At 41.2% G+C, this 16,372-nt stretch overlaps 1 protein-coding gene across 1 annotated transcript in view; it reads left to right on the top strand.

The window, feature by feature from the left end:
• fz2 (frizzled 2) overlaps positions 1–16,372 on the top strand; it is a 104,485-nt gene that overhangs the window by 42,634 nt on the left and 45,479 nt on the right. The window contains exons 4-5 of the mRNA XM_064689676.1: positions 6,016–6,085; positions 14,764–14,808. The gene's annotated coding sequence lies outside the window, so the exon portion shown is untranslated. The remainder of the gene's footprint in view (positions 1–6,015; positions 6,086–14,763; positions 14,809–16,372) is intronic.

Here is a 16,372-nt window from a genome sequence, read left to right as displayed (position 1 = left end):
CAACCCCCAACCGCCACAGCCTTGATTCAGGCTCATCGTCAACCTTTTCGAAAATATAATCACAGCATAAAAATCAATTCCAAACGCGTGTGCAAAGAGCAAACAGACAGCGCCAGTCGAGAGTCTGTCGAGAGGCGCACACATGGCAATCGAGAGGTCTCCACAACAATTTTTCCCGGTCCCCTGCTTCAATGCTCCCTCCTCGCTGCCCCCTGCTCCCTACTTCCGCTGTTACCCCGACTTGTCGAATTCTTCGTTCCACACAAAAATGTCACACATTTGTTAAACATTCGCGAGTCTGCACGAGCTGCACCCCTGTTCACCCTCTTAACCCCCGTCCCCTTGCCTGGGGCATCAGCAATATAAACAACACTGTGCTGCCAAACTGTGGCCCGGAAAAATCAGCATGCAAATAAAATAAAAATAAAGCATGCAATGAGCAAAAAATAAATAAAACAAACCAAAAAGGATATTGGCAGCTATGAAAATACCCTAGACGCGCAAATATTTTCTGCATACCCTGCAAGCGTCAGGTGTGTAAATAGGGCATGTCTGAAGGCTTGCAAGCGTATGTAACTGAGAGAGAGAGGGGCTTTTTCGTAGTGTTTGTCAATTCTAATTGAAAATTATCCTTAAATAAGATGATTCTTCATGTAAATTTCATAAATCAATAATGTCATGGGACAAATAACTTCAACTAGGCTTATTGGATGGTTAAAATTGTTGTCATATACCTAAGAATTAGCATATTACAAAATCTAAATATGTTCTATACGAACATGACTTTATTAATCAGTTTAATTTTTTATAAAAACGTCAAAAAGCACTGCAAGAAATATTTTATTTCAATAATTAATAATACCGTATCTTAATACATTCAATATTCTATGAGTTAAGTTTAGGAAATCTATCCATAGATGCAATTTAAAACATTACTCCATTGTTAATAAATGCTGCCTATATGTGTATGTGATGGTGTGTACGAATGTATGTGTGTGCGTGTGTGTTAGTGTATGCATGCATGTATGTATGCATTTATGTATATACATATGTATGCATGCATGTTTGTTTTCTAATACCAAACGCAGACCAAGCTTATTTGTCGCTGTGCTGCAATTTTAAATAAAACGAACTTTTACCAAGTGCTCTACTCCTCGATTCTCAAGAATTCAAGTAGGCTCTGCAGTGTTTCATGTTTAGCTAGTAGTGTACGTTTTTTTTGTTTTTTTTATCAATATATTTTTTTGTTTTTTGTTTGTATGTATGTATGTATGTATGTATGTAAGTATGTATGTATGTATGTATGTATGTATGTATGTATGTATGTATGTATGTATGTATGTATGTATGTATGTATGTATGTATGTATGTATGTATGTATGTTTGTATGTATGTATGTATGTATGTATGTATTTATTTATGTATGTATGTATGTATGTATGTATGTATGTATGTATGTATGCACGCATGCATGTATTTATGTATGCATGCATGCATGTATGTATGTACATATATATTTATGTATGTATGTACGCATGCGTGCCTGTTTGCGTATATATATGTATGTACAAACAGCAACTTCGCGAAAGTGTGAAACGCTCAATGTTTTTCGCGATTTTTACAAACACGCGGGAGGAATTTCCCGAAACCCCGTCTTAACGTGCACCTTCATCAAATTAGGTAACTACAGCGAAAACTTCAGCGTCTTAGCTCTTACGGCTTAGCCTGTGCGTTGATTACCAATCAGTCAGTCAGGAGAAATAGTTTTATATATAGAGATCACACAAACCCATACGAATTCAATAACCCCCTTTAAGAATTAAATTCCATACAAAGTCAATATGCCTCCCTTGAAGAATTCAAGGGTATCTGAGGCTAAAACATAAATAGCTTAAAACCAAGCCACCGCCTGGCAGGAGCCGGGCACTGTTTGCATTGGGCGGCAGCTCCTAGCGGTGACGATGGCTGCCGAGGCGCAAATAGGCTGTCAGTTACATACCAGAGAGCCCCATTACCCGTCCCCGCCACCCCGCCCCTCTCCACGCGTGTGTGTGTGTGTAGGCGCATTAATGTAGCCAGCAAAAAAAATTTGTTGTAGGCAGGCACAAAAAAAAGCGCTGAGGAAAAAAATTGAAATGCTTTTTGTGATTTATGGGAATGTGTTGCGTAGCCCGGAGATTTGGTATAAATGTGTCCGTCTCCCTCCCTCTCTCTCTGCCTCACTCGCTGTCTCCATCTCCCTCTCGCCCTCCCACCCTCTGTCAATGTCACACACAAAAATGTTTTACAAGCAATTTTCCAGCTTTTCTTTTTATGTGTGTTTGTGCATTCGTTTAACTATTTGGGCATAAAATATGACGACCCCAGCACGAAATGGAGAACCGCTCGAGAGCCGCCCGCTACCGGTTCCCCAAGCTCCAAATTGCTGACACTTTATGGCCACGCCATGGCCGGGTGGCCATGTGTCCTTGCGGCTGCTTTGTACGCTACTCCTGTGAAGCCTTCTGGGGTGAATGGGTGCGGGTATATGGCATATATTTTTATAGGCAGCTGACAATTTTTTTAGCTCATGGCAAAATATTGTCGAAGGTGCTTAGTTGTAAGTACAGTGAGGACTGTAAGCTAACGATTCGATAATAGTCAGTAAATATAGAAAGTTATTCAGAAATAAATATATGATATTTTATGCCTATTTTTCGCTCATTGAGGTGGACCCAAATGGACCAACTAACTAAGTCAGCTAAAGTTCTTGCTCATATTTATATATCTTTAACATTTGCTAGAGTGAAATTATACTATAACGTACTTCGCTTGTAAATCTATTTGGCGCTCCACAAGTTCAACTTGTTTTGGCGTCTCTCACTTGAAACTGTCAAGAAAGAAAGATAGAGAGAAAAAAATCCCACCTCTTTTAGATGCTCCCACTGCTGTCTCGCCATTCGCAGACGTCAATCCCAAGTGGCCCTTGTCGCAGATTTTAACAACTTTATTGATGAGTCTCCGCTGCGCCGATCTCTCGGCGAAGTGTCCGCCAAACCCAAAAGCGCTTCGTGCCACTTGTAAGCAATTTCAACTGTCAATTTTTGCTAGCAACAATTTGTTGTTGCTGTGAAATCTGAATATGAGCATAAGTAAATGCCGAAAAGTAAAAAACAACAAAAGCTAGAAAAAAGGGGTTATCTTTGGCAAGCCAAAAAATAATACCCTTCAGCTTGAGGTAAAAAGGGAAACTTGTATTTTCGGAGTTTGGTGAACATATCTTGAATCACAACTGCGATTCTCATGAATTCATGTAGGCTTTACTGGCATGATATACTCCGATTCGGAAGATTCCCAACATGTGCACTGCCTGCAACATTTTACGATACTTTTGATAGTGATAGACAAAACAGCTGGATCCAGAATAGATATACTTATCATATATGGGCTTGGAGGTGTCGCAAATTTTATGACAAAACAATAATACCCGGTACAAGCGTATAACAATAAACTGCTGAGGTTGACACCCAAACGGCTCTAATAACTCAACGCAACTTGGCCGCAGCTTGGACTCAATGCCTTTTGGAATTTGTAATGGAAACTTGTTCTGCGGCTTGGCAAAGCAACAACAACAACAACAACAGCAGCAACAAAAGCAGCAGCAGCTGCTAGATGTGGATTGTGACTGTGTCAAGCTGCGCCCAATGTGGCTGCAATCTATTGCTGATTCGGCGCAAAACAAAAAATGAAGTGAAGTGAAGTCAACCAAGTCACAGAGTGTAATAGTGGATTGACAGACATGTAGTCACAGTCGAAACATCTCCCACAGCTATGTCAATTGTCCTAAAGTGGCGCTAAGCGATTTGCTCGGCTCGCCAAGCCGGTGTCCCACTGCAAATCCGTCACCAACTGTGCGAACTGTCAGTCGGAGTGCTCCCCTAGCAAATCAATTTGCTCGGTCCGCAACTGACGGAGCGGCTTTGCATAATTTATATGACCGGGCCTATGGCCACAAATAATTTTCGCAATTGGCTAGCGGAGGGAGCAGCGGCACAGAACACACAAAAAACATTTTCAACAGTGGGTGGAGCTGTGAATATTGGCCATAAAATTTATGCCCTGAGATAATAACACAAGCGGCAAGTCGTTATGGCCTGCCCAGCAGCAGCCCGGGCAACAAGGCGTCCAGTTAGCCAGGCGAACGACCACAAGGAGGATGGCTAAAAATAAAATTATTGCCTCGCCAAACTCGTCTCGAGATGCAAAGCCAGCGATAGAAGCTAAGGTTGAAGTTGATTCGGATGCTGTGCCTGCAGCCTGTCTCTGGCCGGCGAGTTGTGGCCCAGGTGGTGACTGCAGCAGCAGGCCCGAACCACTTGGCCAATTATGCGGCCCTCTTCAGTTTTCGACTCTATTCGCTCCCAAGCCCTTTTTTTCGTGTTATTATAAGCCAAGACTAAGACTGGGTATATCTTATGGAGATGCGATACAAAGTGTTTATATATATGTTTCCAATGTTATGCGAAGAGCAAAAGAGATTTGGCAGCGGGAAGTTTAAGCTAATGGGTATTCTCAAAATATAGTTATATTTTATTTCTGCCTTCTATGAGACAATCGAACCACTAACTTTTTATTTGTTTGCACTAATGGCAACCTCCTTCGGACAATCTTAAAAGCACAGAGATAGATATTTTCTTAATGCAAAGAATTCTAAACTAGCTACGAGACATTACAAGATGCATAGTTTCGGCAGGGATTCGAACCACTAACTATTTGTTTGGTTGCACTAACGACAAGCTCCATCTAAGCTTAGAGAGAAATATATTTTCTTGAAGCCAAGACTTCTAAACTATCCATACAAGTGAAAAACAAAACTGCCTGCTATGAGGCATTACAAGATGCATGTTTGGTTGCACCAATGACAAGCTCCTGCCAGCTCTTGAAACAAGCTCATTTTTGAGGCTTTGTTTACGTATGTACAGAGCATCTGACGAGTCTATCAAAGCCAAGCTGCATTTTCAGTCTTTGTTTTCTGGCTGGTGCAACAACATTTGGTTGCCAACTTTGCTGTTGATACACACAGCGTTTAGGCTGTGGTCTACTCTAGTTGTATTCACGTTGGCTCCTCGTTGCTGCTTCTTGGTCTGTTTGTGTGTTTGACTTTGGCTTCGTTTGTAAATATGCCCAGTTTGTGTTGGAATCATAGACGGTAGCTCGACAACAGCAACAACAGCAACGACAACGACAACGACAACTACGAAACACGGAATCACATCCTTTGGGTTTCGAGCTGCTGCTGTTGCTGCTGCTTAGTTGTCCGTTGCCAGCTCTCTGTTACCGGTTGTCTTGGGCTCCGCATTGCCTGCAGCTCATTTGGCTCTTGTGTTGTTATTGCCCTTTGGTAGACAACATTGGCCAACAGCGAGCCACAAGCTCATCGTCATCATCATACTCGTCATTGGCCAGCTGAGGGCTGTTCAGGTGTCCCATCAACTGTTTCTCCCCCTTTGGAACAGGTACAGACTGTTTGGCATGCTAATATGCAAACAGTGCTGCCAACTTAATGAAATTGAAATGAGCAAATTAGTGATGTTTGGCTATGTGCAACAAGGGAACAGACCAGAGCCCTACAACCTGCTCATTCGCTTCGCTAGTGCGAATATTTAAAGTCTCCTTAAGTTACCCTAAGCTATTATATTTCGATGCCTCTACAATGTCAAAGCATTCAGGGAATCAGCATAACTGAATCGTAGATATGGTATAGAAACATGAAAACTTCACGCTCAATTGTGGAATATTGATTGAAAAAGTGTGATCTTTATAAGTGGCTTAGGACTACTTCTTGCTGCGCAAAAAAATAAATTTGAAAAGCAAAGGCCTTACTATGCGATTCTCATGAATTCTAGTAAATCTCTAGGGTTTTCAAGTATTCATTATAAGTTGTTTTTGAGACTTCATAAATTGCCTATACTCTTTTTGCACTCTTTCTTTGTTTATCTTTCCGTCACTAATTTTATTCTTATTTATTTCTTTCAGTAATCTGTATATCTCCTACCTACTAAGAGATGGCAACAAATTAATCTCGCTTTTAAATTGGAATTTCTGGGTAAGTACATATTTACATATATATCTATAAATAAGCAAGAGCCATTTCCTAGTATCATATAAATTTAAGCCAGTGGGTGGATAATTATAGATTTTGAATTTAACCCCAAAGTTTTCCACTCAGACCTCCCTCTTGTGGGTGGCATTTCACAAAAGCCCTTCAATATGTCTTTAGCCTTCTGAACGCTTAAGGATGCGACTTTAAGGAGAATTAAAAAATTAAATGCTCCCGCATAAGTGTGCATATGCAAGTGTGTGTGGGTGCAGTAGCCTGCTAAGATAGATTAATAGAAGTACATTCATCAAGCAGCCTTCGATAAAGGACGGACATTCAAAGAGACAGTTAAACTAATAGCCAACAAAAAATTCAAAACGCAAACTATTGAGCGTCAGCCAGGCTGAATGCCAAGCCCCATAAATCTCGACCCAAACTTCGTGTTTGGTCAACTCGCCAGCTGCTGCAATGTGCGCTAAAAACTAGTCTAGCCATTGGAGCAACCAATAAAAATGATTCTTTCATACAACAAGAGAAAGACAAAAAAAAAAAGTAAAGAAAAACAAAAAAACAAAAATGAAGAAGGAAACCCACATGTCATGGACTACACTTCAAAGCACTAGACGCTCCCAAACCCCCAACTTGAACTCCAGTTTCTGATAGATACAAACGACTTCATGACGATACAAAAGAATGATGATGATTTGCAAAAAGCACGAGGAGAAGAGCACTGAATGGCAGCCAGATAGCGTCTGCTGGGCTCGGCCTGGGCCCGTCCGGGCGGTCCATCATTGAATTGGCTGTGCAAACGTTTGATAAATTGATGAATTGCAATGCTCAAGTGGCAACAGTTTAGCGAACAGTCAGACTATGGTCGAACTAGCGATCGATAATGTGACCAGGCCTAGGAGAGGGACTCCGACTCCGACTGCGACTGGAGGACGGTGCACTGAGATTGGGAAGTGGTAGCTGGAGTGGCACACAACTCATTAGTTCATCAGTCAGTCGAGTTTCTGTGTTTTGTTTACCAAAGTTTAGCATAAAAAATGAAACAGTCATGGCCCAGAGTCGAGAAAATATATATATATATATATATGTTTTTTCTTCTTGTTTATGCTCGTTGCGTTTCTCGTTAACCGGGAAGAGCTCATAAAAATTTATGTTAATTTCGTTTAGAGCTGCAATCTGCGACTGCATTCGTAATGAGACGAGCCGGGCTAAGTAAACAGGGACTGCAGCACAGCTTCGCATAGTTGGGGAATTCAAAATTGAAATAATGATTAACAGGCAAATGTATAATAGAAGAAGAGGCTGGTCAGGGGGGGAGGGCGACTTGATCCGCCTACACGGGAAATTTTTCTAGACACGGTGCACTTCATGCAACAATTGAAAACTTCTACGAAAATGCCGTTGTGAAAATGCAGCGTAAACATTTAAGATAAACAGCCCCAAAGTGAAGTGAAGTGAAGTGAGGCTGGGGCTGAGGCTGAGGCTGAGGCCCCAACGTGAGCTCTACAAATTAACTGCAAGCGGGGACAACGCGACGTATGCGCAACGTGCTGGCCTGACTCGCACAATTTGTTTATTTATTTGTATTTATTTTCCAGTCAATATAAACTATGTGAATTTTTACTGTACATAAAATGAGTAGAATGCCCAGACAACTAGACATGGTAATAATAACAACAATGCCAACGTCAACCCAAGACACAGCGCACATCGGGCCAAGTAAATATAAATCAAATGCAACCGAGCAGCTGCCATCGGAATGGGCCGCGAGGTGGAGTTGCAGGCATTAGATGAAGTTTCCATGGAAATGCCAGCCAAGCCGTGAACTTCAAAATAAACAATATGATGAGCATGCGAGTGTGTGTGTGTGTGTGTGTGTGTGTAGCCATAAGTATGTGGAGCTGATGACTGAAGGAAAATAGAAAATATATTGTAGCATAAATGTGAATCATGAATAGTATATTTATGCTGGCAAAAGCTGGAAATGTGGGACACACAGAGCACCACACAAATGCGATTAGGTATTGAAAAGTTTTCTCAACTGTATTCAAATTTCTAGCAGTTAATCTAGCGGAAAGTTGCGATGCCAGCCAAGCTGCCCCCGTTGCAGGTGCAATGTTTTAACTAAGCCCCCCTGCAACCATGATCATCCGTTTCGTATTCTGGCAAATCCCCGTACTTTTTGTTGCTCAAGTCAAAGTCATTTGCCAGCAACATGGCAACAAAAAACAGCTCATCAACACCTCTAGTCAGCCATTTTGTTAGCTTGGCTTGGATGGATAGAGAGAGAGAGGGGGGGGGGGGTGGGGGTAGTGAAAGCGCTAGAGCAAATACGCAAAACCATTGCACACTAAATCCACTTAAATTAATTGCAAAAGGTGATTACGTTGCTGTTTTGCCTGTGCCCGGATCCTGGCAGCAAACAGGCAGAGGCAGAGGCAACGCAACGGCAGACAGCTGAGAAATGGAAGCCAGGACGCCGAGCATTCAGCAGGATATGCAACTGCCATGGCCACGCCCACACACCCACAGGCCACGGGCAGGTTATCAAGAAGCTGCACGCGGAACGCCATTTCTCAACTGCCAGGGGCCAGAGGCAAACGGGCAAACACCTTGGCTATGGCAATGACTGCAACTGCTGCGCGAGGTAGGCAAATGCTCACTCGAGTTCTTGGCTGCCGTGCTGCTTGGATCCTCGCTCCTGGCTCCTGTCCTGCCGAGTGTTTGCGCATATCTTATAGATGCTGCTGCTGTTGCGGCGTGGCGTGCGGGGGGCAGAGCAACTGTCGTTTCATTTTTGCAAAGTAATTTGCAAAAGAGCCAACACAAGGCGCAGCAGCGGCGAGAAAACTGAAAGCAAGTGCCGCCAAAACGCAGTCAAGGATGAAACAGCAAGGCAGAAAGTCTCCAGGTGGAGAGGTGCTGCTAGGTGTTAAGGTGTCGCTGTCATTGCTTGATTGTGTTTATGCGTAGCTGGTTATCAGAATAAGACCAGACTAGCAGTTGCTCCGGCTTTGGGAGGCAACTAATCAGCAGAGCTAAACAAACAGAAAGGGTCTACTTTATTGATATGAACTACGAATAATTTACCTAAATAAATTCAGTCAAATTTCAAGCTATGTAAATTCTATAGGAAGTACGAAATTGTAACTGCTGCAAAATATTAAAAAAAGGCAGTTTTTTGTGCATCCGGGTATTTTTTAGTTCTAAGCCAACAATAGACAGAAGACAGCGCAACATTTTATAAAATCATCAATTTTTTCTTTCTTATAATTGCCCCTTTTTCTGAGAATAATGTAAGCCATACATATTCTCATATACAAAATGGGGGCCACATTTGAACCCTGCCCAACAGCTTAGTTTGGCTTTAGGATTAAGTTTTAATAATCAAATAAGTAAATTGAAATTCTGGCTTGATCGACTCAGCCCTAAAAATACTTGCAAATTCTTGAAACTCTTCTTGAAGTGATTTAAATGAAACGTACTAAAACTTATTCACATATCATTTAAGCAGAACGATAATGTGCCCCATTTGAATACCCAACTTTCTGAATTCGCAATCATAACTTTGAGCCACGCATAAACACAAATTTGACTCTGTCTCTCTTGTCGTGTGGCCCCCTTCTTTGCCTCACCTTAAGGTCTATGTGTGTGTATGTGCTTAAAATGTCATTAAAGCGCTGAATGGGCGTGAGCATTGAAAGCAGCGACTGGCAGAATATGTGGGCATGACCAGGCTAGGTGGCAGGGAGGGGATAGACGAGGGAGGGACGTGCAACTGTAGCGACAGCTCATAAAGACGACAAACGGAGCAGATAAAAGTCTCGAAGATTCAAAGACTCAGCCCCACCGCATATCATATCCTTAATCAGCGCCTCTCTGCCGCAGCCAGGCTTTCCCTGGGCGCCTGGATTGGGCGGTGGGCGGTGGGCAGGGTGCAGGACTGTGGAGCTTCCGTTAAATTTATTGATAATTGATTATTGCTTCGTTAGATCGCATTTCAGGCGGCATTTGGTGTGCGGTTCAGGCGGATTGGCTCTTTATTGTTGTTGTTGTTCTGGTTGTTGTTGCTATCAGCGTTGTTTGTTGTTGCAAATTGAAAATGCAAATTGCTCGGCTGATTTGCCAGCTCCCGATTGCATTGTGGGGCCCGGCACGACTTTTGCCTTTTGATGTGTGCCTCGAAGTTGCCGACGCTTTGGGGAAAAACAAATTTTCATAAATTTTTAAAACAAACACACGGGACATGAAAAACAAAAATGCACAGAAAAAATACAAACAAATAGCAAAAAGCAGAGCCTGCTCTTGGATTTTTTACGCCATTTTGTTGCCGCTCTGTTGTTGTTGTTGTTGTTTCTGTTGTGAGTTGTTTGTTGTTGTTAGGACGTGCCTATGCGCGCTGCTTTGCTCACCTTTTGAGCTTTTAAATTATTTTCCAAGCACGTAGCCTCGTCGGCTGTTTGCGTATTTAAACGTGCACGGGTATGTGAAGCGCATAGAGCAGCGCGCGTCAGAATAAAACAGAATGAGCGAAAGAGATAGCTAGCTTAAAAGCATAGGGTGGTGTGAAAAGCGCGTAGAGCGGCGGCTGCTTTGCCCTTAAAAGGATTTGCGCAATTTACGTGCAATGAGGAGTTGAGGGGGGCTTTTCTTTTCTATTTTTTTTTTGTTTTTTTGCATGAAGGGTTCGGGATGTTGCTGCTGCTGCTGCCTGCCGTTGTGTTGACAAACAAACAGCGCCGCTGAGTGACGGCCAAGACAGACGAGCAGACAAGCAGCTCGTGGGTGGGCAGGATTCGCAAGGACGGCAGTCGGCGGCTTTGTGTTGACAATGTCCTTGCTGGCACTGTGGAGCCCTTTCATCCCGTGCCGCCTGCTGTACGTGACTTGCATTTATTTTGCGGCCCAAACTGTGAAAAACTCGTTAGTAATTTAGCAGTGAGCCAGAGAAAGCACAGAATGCCCAATAGCCCAATAGCTTGGCCAGCTCCAGCGCTGGTCATGTTGCCAAAGCAATCAAATGCTCGTCTATATTCATATGAAGCCCCGAATGCAGCTAACTAAAAATACTAAACGGAAAATTCGTGAGGGGGGGAAGCAAACAAAAACAAAACTTTCAAACTGCAAATAATTCCATCAACACGCAGGGCCACAAAAAAAGCCACAAACTAAAAACCAGAACTGAAAACGGCAATGGCAACGATTGATAGCCACTTGAGTTGCACAAACACATAAAGCTGCCCTCTCTTTCTAACCCTAACCCTCACTCTCACTCTGCTAGAGAATCCAGGAATGCTGTTGCATTCAGTCTTTAGTCTAGCCCATTGACATTGCACAGTGCAGCCGAGCACATTGGGCGGGCCGCGCGCTTTTGCACAGTGGGGCACAAACAGACAGACAAACACAGTGCGGGATTCAAGTGCAGTTGCGAGTACCTAAACCCAAAATTGTGTGGTAACTGTGTGCGGGCAGGAGAGGAGCTGGTGCTGGAGCAGAACCAGAAGCAGGAGTCGATGGAGGTGGAGCAGACGCAGGAGCTGGGTGCTTATTCTGCTTAATGGCACCAGGCCCAGCGTCGAAAGAGTTATTGAAAATGTTTTATTGTGTGCATTTGATTGCTGTAAGTGTTGAGCTCCCACTGTGTGGGTGGGTGGGTGTGTGTTTGTGTGTGTGCGGGAGTGTGTGTGTCTGCCTGGTGTCTAACTTATAAATATTTCAATAACATTTGAAGTGCGCCTGGCTGGTGGCTCAATTGGGTATGGATTTTGGACCACCCGCCCGAACCCGGCTCGCCAACAAAACGCAAATGGAATTGCACTTTCCATTGTGTGCGAGTGTCTAGTGCTTTGGCACTCCAAAACTCAACTCTGGCAATGGCCATAGCCATACCAATAGCAATGGCACTTGCCATATTTGGATTACCCAAAACCAAACCAAACCAAACCAAACCAAACTTAACCAAATGCCCAAATGCAACACCGCCGAGTCGCATGTTTATGCCTTAACGTTAAACGTGAAATATCTAGAATGAAAACTTATTATTAAATGATTCGATTAAAATGGGAAAAAATATGTTTTTGTGGGAAAAAGGAAAACAACAGTCTAATTTTTATTTTTAAAAAAGGTCTTGGGTATTTTTTTAATGGATAATAAAAGCATAAGTCATATTTTGATGAATAAGAAAACAATGAGAATTTTAAGGAAGAGAGAAAACATTTTACATGTGCCTTTTAAATTCGTTAAAGAAAATATAAAAATAATACAAAATATTTTGGTAAAATTTAAAAATAACTATCGTTGACTATTCCCAAAAGATCACAGAGATCATAGTCAAAACAAAATGTTTATAATTATTCCTTAAAATTCATTGAAATTATTATGCTGAATTTAAAATATTTTCGAACTAAGAATATCTAAAGCATTACGGCTTCCTCATTAGCATAACATGCTAACAAAAACCTTAAGCTTTTCCGAATTAATCCCATGCTGAATAAAATGCACAAAATAAATATATCTGTTAAGGAAGAAAACACGCCTTTACACATTTGTTTTATATTCAATAAAAATTATTTAAGAATAATTTGAAATATTTCCAACCCAAAACTAATTCAAGCAACAAGAAATATCTTTGGCGTAGCTCCAACCATCGAATGCTTATTAAAGAAATAACTTGATGTTGGAAAAGAGAAAAAATTTCAACAAATTCCAATTGATGTAAACATTTCTTTAAATATCTTATGATAAATAGAAAATCATGAATTCGTGCATGCATGAACGCAGAACTTTAGACATAGGTTTTGCGTGCACACAACACTTTGGCACGTCCTATGTGCGCATACTTTCAAGCGAGTGTGTGTGTGTGCGGGTGTGTGTGTGTATGAGTGCGAGTATGTACATGTCCGGGTGTTTTAAAACTTTCTATTGAGTGGCAAAGAGCTTTGGCAACATCTTGTGATGCAATCGCTGCCACACGGCTCAGTGAAGCCTGTGGCATGGCCTACTTTGGAGCACAAAAGCTTAACTCAATTACCAATAGCAGCCGCAGCAGCAGCAGTTGCCACACGTGACTAGCCAGGCTGTGTGGGGGGACGATTGGGCAGGTGCAACCAAGCTGAGCCGAACCGAACTGACCTGCTTAGCTGGCCAGGCGAGCTGCCAATACCAAATAGCAAATGAGCGGGCGGCACTCGACAAACGTTGGCCAGGTCGAAGCACGCTTTAAGGGGCCAGCAGCCACCTACAAATCCCTTTTCAAAACTCATTAGCACAAATTTGTGCTGCATAGTTGGCCGCTGCTTTGGACCTGATTCTGTTTCTGGTTCTCGTTCGAAGTCTAAAGCTACCTTGGCACGCCCCAGCAACTGTGCCGCCTAATTTGGGGCGCAGACAAAATTTATGCTGATTGTGCGGCAATTTACGAAAACTGAGAGCCAAAACTGGAAAATTGCAGCTGCCTCACGTAGCAGCCGCAGCCGCAGCGACAGCTAGGAAAAGGCTAAGAAAAGCAGAACAACAAATTTTCAATGCGGCGCGTTTACAATAAATATAAAGCACTCAGCCTTGAAACAATGACACAACCTTTAACCTTTTTCCGCATCTCTTTTTTAATGCTGCTATTTTTTTGCACCCTTGCCGTGGGTATCATAATTTGGTCACGAAGTGTGTAATGCCTGGAAGGTAACGATTCGACCTTTTACTATATAGTATATAGTCTTGGTCAGTATCAACAGTCGAGTCGATAGAGAAATGCAAACTAAACTTTTACTTTAAAATATAAAATATATATACATGAGTCGGAATAAGCCGGCTCGGACCACTATATCATGTACATTTCAAGGAACCAATCGATGGGTTTTCTTTGAAAACATTTCTATTTTTCAAGATATCTTGTCAAAACTTGGCATTTACGATTCCCAACATACTCCTTGCAGAAAATCTGGTCTGTGAAAAGACCTAAGAACTTCTAAGATAACTTAACCAAAATCATCAAATACAAGCTTTATTTTGCTTCCAACATTACTGTAAAACCCTTTTAAAATGGACAACTAATAATATACGTCTCATATCTGAACAATAAAGCCTTTTTATAAAATTCTTACTCAGCCATATGTTTATAAGAATATTAATTCTTCGGCCTTTCGAAGATAGCTGTCTTTTTATATCCTTGTAGAGGGTATTATAATTTAGTCGTGAAATGTGTAACGCATAGGAGACATCTTCGAGCCCATAAAGTATATATACTCTAGATCAGGATCCGTCTGTTCGACCGTCCGCAGCTTTAAAGTACCTTCTTGAACCTTTCAGAAAGTCCCTCTGTTACAGGCAGTAGATATTTCAGAACCGACCGGATAGGAGCACTATATCAAATAGCCATAGGAACGATCGGTCGAAAGGTAAATTCTTGTGTGGCATTTGCAAGCTTCACTATCCACCATACATATGTATATTCAAAATCTTATCAACTACGAACCACCACATATCATATAGCTGCCATAGGAACTATTAATCGAAAGGTAAGTTCTTATATGGTTAAAGATACTGTTTTCCAAAATATAATTTACTATTCTCACATATCTGTTAGGCAACTGTCTGCAAGGGTATTAAATCTTCGGCTTGCAGAAGATATACTCTCTCGTTTTTTTGTTTTTCTCATGTTTTCTTTTTTCTCTTTGCAGCGCCTGACTTTTGTCTGGTTTATTGAGTGCAGCTACCGAATAACGGTAAGTAACCTTTTCTTAACCTTTTACAACACACACAGTCTATGCAAAGTAGTTCCAGTTAAGTGGGCGGGTTTATGTGTGTATACTTTGTAGGGGGTCGCGCGGTGGGCGTTGGTCGGCAAAGTCGTTTGGTTTCCGTTTCCGCCTTTGGCTTTCGCTTTTTCATTTCCGCCTAATAAACTACATAATTAAACTGGCAGCAATGGGATTAAAGGATTCCGGGCCGAGAGTTCCCTCCAACCCGCCCAGCAAGAAGAGTTCATGTGTATGGTGAATCTTTCGAGCTACTCAGCTGCTGCTCCTGGCACTCGGTTCATGTTGCCCGTGGATGTTTTCGTTCGTGCCGGAGGTCTCACTCCATTAGCCCCGACTTGGCCCCCTCGGCACGATTCAAGTTAAGTTTCGTCGACGAATTAAGCTAAATTAATTTTTGTGCTTTGCTGTTGTTTTTGCTCATGTTGTTGTTATTGTTGTTGTTGTTGCTTATCCTAGTTAAGTCCTTTGACTTTTGGCTCGTTTGATACGTTTCTCTACTCGACTTTTTTCTCTGCCCTGCGCTCCCCTCTCTTCCTACCTCTCACTCTGCCGCTCTCTGGTTTGCTTCATATTAAATTAATGATGTGTTTTATGCTGTTCTTGTTCTTGTTGTTGTTGCTTTGTCGAAAAAAATCACTGCAAATGCGATTTAAGAGGCAAAGCGCAACATTAGCAGTAAATAAAATAGGATAATGCGGCAAGTCGACCGCAAAGCGCTGGCACCCAAAAAAAAAAAAAATCAAATAAGATAAAAAGAAAAGTAAAAGTAAAAGCATATAGTCTATAATCTTGCCCAGGGGCATATACGACTCGCAGTTGCGCTTGAAGGCTTCAAAACTATTCGTGACTTCCAACTTCTATAGTTTCGAATATATTGTAAATCATGATTGTGATAATATAACAAGAGTCTTAACTGTCCTTTATATCTCATATTCTAGCTAGAAATATTACTTATATTTATAAAGCTAGATAACGAGATGGTTTTGGCACCAGGCGTAATTCACATAGAATTCTAACACTCTTTTCCATCTGAAATTTAAAAAGTTAAATGGATATTAAATCATTTAATAGCTCACAATGCACAAAAAATGAATTTCCTTTATTTTTTCTAAAAATTTTCGTTCAATGCCCTTTTTAACTTTTTAATCTATTATCTAAAAAATATTTTTTTAAATCGATGACTTTTATTAAATAAAATTTAAATCTGCGAAGAACTATATAAATATATGTTCAAAACTGATTAAACAGTGAAGAAAATATAAAAAAAAAATGTTCTTAAATTCAGATTAAAGAAAAAAGACTTTGAAAATTGAAAATTTGAAAATTACGTTCTGCAAAATTCTTAATACAAAAGGTTACTTCTTTGTTATAAATATAATAATTATTTAAATTTGATCAAAAATATTTATGGCTAGGTTATTACTTAAAATAAAAATTGTGTATTTAATGAAAAGAATAGTTAAAACTTAAATTTGAAATAATATTTTCAAACATTGCATAAGACACAATCTTAAAAATAGACAACTAA

This window comes from Drosophila montana, unplaced genomic scaffold (genome assembly GCF_035044405.1).
Source record: "Drosophila montana isolate Dmon_TW-CO22-7 unplaced genomic scaffold, ASM3504440v1 contig_3218_1, whole genome shotgun sequence".
NCBI lineage: Eukaryota > Metazoa > Arthropoda > Insecta > Diptera > Drosophilidae > Drosophila > Drosophila montana.
The sequence above is the reverse complement of the archived record's forward strand: the minus strand, read 5'-3'. Positions and strand labels throughout refer to the sequence as shown.